This window comes from Orycteropus afer, unplaced genomic scaffold (genome assembly GCF_000298275.1).
Source record: "Orycteropus afer afer isolate SDZICR_OR568_19922 unplaced genomic scaffold, OryAfe1.0 scaffold00735, whole genome shotgun sequence".
Classification (NCBI taxonomy): domain Eukaryota; kingdom Metazoa; phylum Chordata; class Mammalia; order Tubulidentata; family Orycteropodidae; genus Orycteropus; species Orycteropus afer.
In genome coordinates this window covers 825,806-831,922 of record NW_006922322.1, presented here as the reverse complement: position 1 = coordinate 831,922, position 6,117 = coordinate 825,806, and positions in this window count along the sequence as shown.

Below are 6,117 nucleotides of genomic sequence, written 5' to 3'. Positions count from 1 at the left end.
ATGTTGTCAATGGATTTGGGGAAGTATAGGAAAGCATATGTGTAGCATTCACCATTACAAAGACTGACTCAAGATCTATCCTGAAGTACAATGCTGTCAGTGGTAGAATAATATCCATAAGCCTAAAAGGAAGACCAGTTAATACTATTATTATTAAAATCTATGTACCAACCACCAAAGCCAAAGATGAGGACATTGAAGATATCTACCAGCTTCTGTAGTCTGAAATTGACAGAACATGCAATCAAGATGTATTGATTGAATGTAAAACTTGGAAACAAAGAAGAGTTCCTGGCAGTTGGAAAATATGGCCTCAGTAATAGAAATAACACTGGAGATTGCATGATAGAATTTTGCAAGACCAATGACTTATTCATTGCAAATACCTTTTTCAACAACATAAATGATGGCTATACACATGGATTACACCAAGTGAAATACACAGCAATCAGATTGACTATATCTGTGGCAAGAGGTAATGGAAAAGTTCAATATCTTCAGCCAAAACAAGGCCAGGAGTTGACTGTGAAACAGACCATCAACTGCTCATATGCAAGTCCAAGTTGAAGCTGAAGACAATTAAAACGAGTCAACAAGAAACAAAATATGACCGTGATAATATCCCCCCTGAGTTTAGAGACCATCAAAAGGACAGATTTGATGCATTGAACACCAATGACAAAGAAACAGAAGAATTGTGGGATGACATCAAGAAAATCATCCATGAAGAAAGCAAGAGGTCATTAAAAAGACAAGAAAGGAAGAAAAGTCCAAAATGGATGTCAGAAGAGACTCTGAAACTTGCCCTTGAGTGGAGAGTAGCTATAGCAAATGGAAGAAATGACAAAATAAAAGAAATGAAGATTTTCAAGAGCAGCTTGACCAGACAAAGGCAATTATTATCATGGTATGTGAAAGAACTGGAGTTCGAAATACAAAAGGGAAGAACACACTCAGCATTTCGCAAGCTGAAAGAACTGAGGAAAAAAAAAATAATCCTTGAGTCAAAATATTGAAAAATTCTATGGGCAAAATATTGAATGATGTAGGAAACATCAAAATAAGATGGAAGGAATACACAATCACTGTACCAAAAATAACTGGTCAATGTTCATCCATTTAAGGAAGTAGTATATGATCAAGGACAAATAATATTGAAGGAAGAAATCTAAGCTGCACTGAAGGAATTTGTGAAGAACAAGGCTCCAGGAATTGACAGAATATTCATTAAGATGTTAAAACAAACAGATGACACACAACAGGCACTCATTCAGTTATGCCAAGAGATTTAGAAGACAGCTGCCTGGCCAACTGACTGGAAGAGATCCATATTTGTACACATTCCAAAGAAAGGTGATCCCACAGAATGTGGATATTATTGAATAATATTATTGATATTGCACACAAGTAAAATCTTCCTGAAGATAATTCAAAAACTGTTGCAGCAGTATATTCACAGAGAGCTTCCAGAAATGCAAGCTGGATTCAGAAGTGGGATATCATAGCTGATGTTAGATGGATCTTGGCTCAAAGTAAAGAATACCAGAAAGATGTTTACTTGTGTTTTATGACTGTGCAAAAACATTTGATCATGGAGCTAATAACAAATTATGGATAACATTGAGAAAAATGGGAATTCCAGAAGACTTGATTATACTCATGAGGAAACTGCATAGATCAAGAGGCTGTCATTTGAACAGAACAAGTGATTACTGCATGGTTTCAAATCAAGAAGAGAGTGTGTCAGGGTTGTATCATTTCACTATACTTATTCAACTTATATGCTGAGCAAGTAGTTCAAGAAGCTGGATTATATGAAGGAAAGCATTGCATCAGGATTGGAAGGACACTCATTAATAACCTGTGATAGGCTGATGACACAACTTTGCTTGGTGAAATTTAGGATGACTTGAAGCACATACTGATGAAGATTAAAGACTACAGTCTGCAGCATGGATGACATCCCGATATAAAGAAAACAAAAATCCTCACAACTGGTCCAGTAAACATCTTCATGATAAATGGAGAAAAGATTTAAGTTGTCAAAGACTTCATATTACTTGGTTCTACAATAAAACACCAATGGAAGCCACAGTCAAACCATAAGACAATGTGCTGCATTGGAAAAATCTGCTTCAAAAGACCTCTTCCAAGCAATGAAGAGCAAAGATGTCTCCTTGAAGACTAGGGTGTGCCTAACCAAAGCCACGGTATTTTCAATTGCCTCTTATGCATGTGAGAGCTGGACAATGAATAAGAAAGACTAAAGAAGAGTTTATGCTTTTAAATCATGGTGTTGGAGAAGAATGCTAAGAGTAGCATGGACTTCTAAAAGGAGTAACAAATCTGTAATCTGTCCTGGAAGAAGTGTAGTAGGAATGCTCCTTGGAAGCAAGAACAGGCAAACTTCATGTCACACCTTCTTTGGTCAGCTTATCAGAAGGAACGATTCCTTGGAGGATATCATGCTTGGTAAAGTGGAGGGTCAACAAAAAAAGGGATGACCCTCAATATGATGGATTGACACAGTGGCTACAATGATGGGCTCAGGTGTAACAAGATTGGTGAGGCTGGCACAGGACCAAGCAGTGTTTCATTCTGTTCTGCATAGGGTTGCTATGAGTCTGAGACAACTTGACAGCACCTAACAACAACAACAACATAGGAAAACACTCAGTCTAAATATCATGTGTTGGTGGATTAGCATTAGATTGGTAGTTATCTTGTCTCATGATATGCTAATATGTCTCTCTTTCACTTTCAAAATACTATAGAATATTAGTGATTAACCATAAGTATTAAATGGTATTAGTAATATTATACCTGTTTGTATTCCAGTGTTATTTTGTTAAATTATAACTTGAAAGTCATCTTGTAAAAACAAAAGGGAGACCTCATTTACTGCAGAGCTGTGACTGTGTATACCCAATGAGGAGTCACTAGGTGATGCAAAGGCTTAATACACTTGATTGCTAACAGAAACGTTGGAGGTTTGGGTCCAAAAGAGGTGCCTTGAAAGAAAAACCTGGTAATCTATTTCTGAAAAATCAACCATTGAAAATCATATGAAACACAGTTCTACTCTGATATACGTGGGGTCACTGTGAATCAGAATTAACAGCAACTGTTTTTTTTTTTTTTTTTTCTGGATAATAGACAAAAATAGGTTGCTATTCTGCAATGTAGGAGCTCTGGTAGAATAGTGCCTAAGGCACTTGACTGATAACCAGAAAGTTGGCGGTTCAAACCCACCAGCCACTCCCCAGAAGGAAGGTTGCACAACCTACTTTCATAGTGATATTGCCTTGGAAACCCAAGAGGGGTTCCTCTGAGTCATGTCCAACTTGACAGCACGTAACAACAACAATATTCTGCCATGTATTTAATACTTCAGTTAAAAATCACAGAAAATTAAATACAGTTCAGGTCCTTTCCATAAAAGCAAGCAGTACAAAAAATGATCTCTATCTATACATAAAAGCAAACAAACAAACAAAAAAAACCTCACTACTGTTGAGTGGAACCAACTCATACCAACCCCTCCTTCAGTTTCAAAGGCAGTATCACTATGGAAGTATATTGCCCAATCTTCTTTCCGAAGAGTGCCTGCTGGCCAGCCTTCTGGTTAGCAGTCAAATGCCTTAGGCACTATGCCTCCAGAGCTCCTAAAAATGATATGGGTTACAAAATATTAATAGTAATTATAATAGTATTTTATCTATATTGTACAGTACAGCTTGAATAAAATCCTACTGCATTGAGGTTTTATTGAATGCATCTTGGATAGTAACTGAAGGTGACTGAGAATTACATTATGAAAGCAAACAATGCTAGATTTATCTGTGATTGGATTAATGCTGTCTTGATATCTCCTTGAAACTACAAACCAGAAAGTAAAGTCAGTGTACATAGGAAAACAGAGTAAAAGTGAAGAAACTTACTTTCTTACTTTCATCACATTGGTTAAAATGATCAGACAGTCCTTCCCTGTGATTTCTCTACCCAGTCTGCGGTGACTGGGTTGCAATTTCTTGGTGAACTACTTCAATAATTTAGATTTTGTCTACAAAGCACAAAAAACTGGGGGAGACTTTCTAAAGCAGAGTTTGATTATCAATGCTTTTCAAAGTGTGTCCACACAATATTTCAGTTAGAATCTTGCACAGTTTCAGATTCCTGATACTCACTCTACACTTTATAACTAAGAATTTCTGGTGAGGCATTTTTATCATACACACAAGAAAATGTTTATGAACATATAAGTCTAATACTGGGTTAATGGCATTAAAGACTGCTGGATAGAGATCTGAGAGCAAATGGCACATGAATTGAGATGATAACAATTATCAGTAAGATGACAAGAGATATGTGACTATAATCTGATATCTTTGGGAATAAGAGAGAACTTGTTACTTCTGCCCTTGATGTTGACTGACAATAATAACATTTTGGATCACTCAAGGGGACCACTGAAATCTTAAAATGCTAATATAGATGTTGCTTAATGTAGAAAAGAATGTTAAACAAGATGCTATTGAATGACTAAATCCTTCATCTTATCACTTATAATCAAGTAAATAGAGGACTTTTGGAAGAGAAATTTGGGTGTGACACTTAGTTTACTATATGAGAAAACACATTACAATGTGCAGAAATGACTGGGGAATGTGTTAACAATGAAGTAAAAATGGAAAACATAAAATGTCTACAGCGTTGATGAAAGAATATTTTTGAATGCCACAATAAAGCTTAATTAAAAATATGACAGAGACAATATTGAGTCATTTGACATTTTGACAATTCATTATAAAGAAATATAAGATGTATCATTATTTTTATTTACTATTGTAAAGAAATAGCAACACAATTTATGAGGTAGATAAATTCAATTAGAAGGATAGACGGAATATTAAGAAATATTTCTTTAGTACTAGGATAAACGTTTTAGAAAAATCTGTATTTAAGTGGAAAGTTTTTTGAGCGAGAAATATGGACAGGAGTGTTAATTCAGAAAGGAAATTGTCTTAGTTTCCTAGGGATGCCATAACAAAATACCACATAATAGGTCTCTTTGACGAACAGAACTTTATTTTCTCATGTTATGGAGGCCAGAAGTCTAAATCATAGTATTGAGTATCAGCCATATCAATTTCTTCTGAGGGTTTTGAGAGAGAAATTATTCCATGCCAAGTCAGCTGCCAATTCTTGACCCTCCTTTGCTACCTGTAGATGTAAGTTCACGTGGCATCTGGCCTTGTGTGATTGGCTCTTTGTGTATGTTCTCTCCTTTTATAAAACCACTCAGAAGGGAGTAGGATAAGGATCCACCAGACTCTAATAAGACTTAAAAGAAAATTCCTATTTCCAAACAAGTTCGCAATCCCAAGTACAGGGTTTAGCAATCCAACATATCGCCTTTTTCTGGAACCAGATAAAGCAAGACAAAATCTATATGAGTAACAGAATTATTGGCAAAAGAAAGTTAACATTGTGTGTTATTGAACCAATCTGGTGACTTGTACTGAGAGACTGGACTCATCCTAAAGAAGCAGTGATTATACATGCACGGTTAACAGAAATTTTAGCAGTGGGAGTTACAATGTCTCTTAATAGTACTTTGCACATATTTAGTTGATAGAAAAGTAAAATATAGCAAGAATGTTACTCATGTTGTCTCATTTAAACCTTACAATATTCAGTAAGATTTATGTAGTTAAACTGACTTTATTAATAAGAAAACAAGAGATCTGAGAAATTAGGAAATTTCACCAATTTCCCTGTGCTATTTACTACAAAATGTGAAAGAGGAAACTTTATTCTATGTAAAAATATTATTAAATTCAAAAAAGGAATACAGTACAGTGACATCACTAAGATTTGTGTCACCTAGTACCTTATCTCATGGTGTCACAATCCCATGGAGCTCTTCACATTCCAGACAATACAAAATCTTTGTTGTTATTGTTGTTGTTAAGTGCCGTCCAGTCGTTTCTGACTCATAGCGACCCCATGCACAGCAGAACGAAACACTGCCCAATCCCGCGCCAGTCCCACAATCCCTGCTATACTTGAGCCCATCATTGCAGCCACCGTGTCAATCCATCTCGTTGAAGGCCT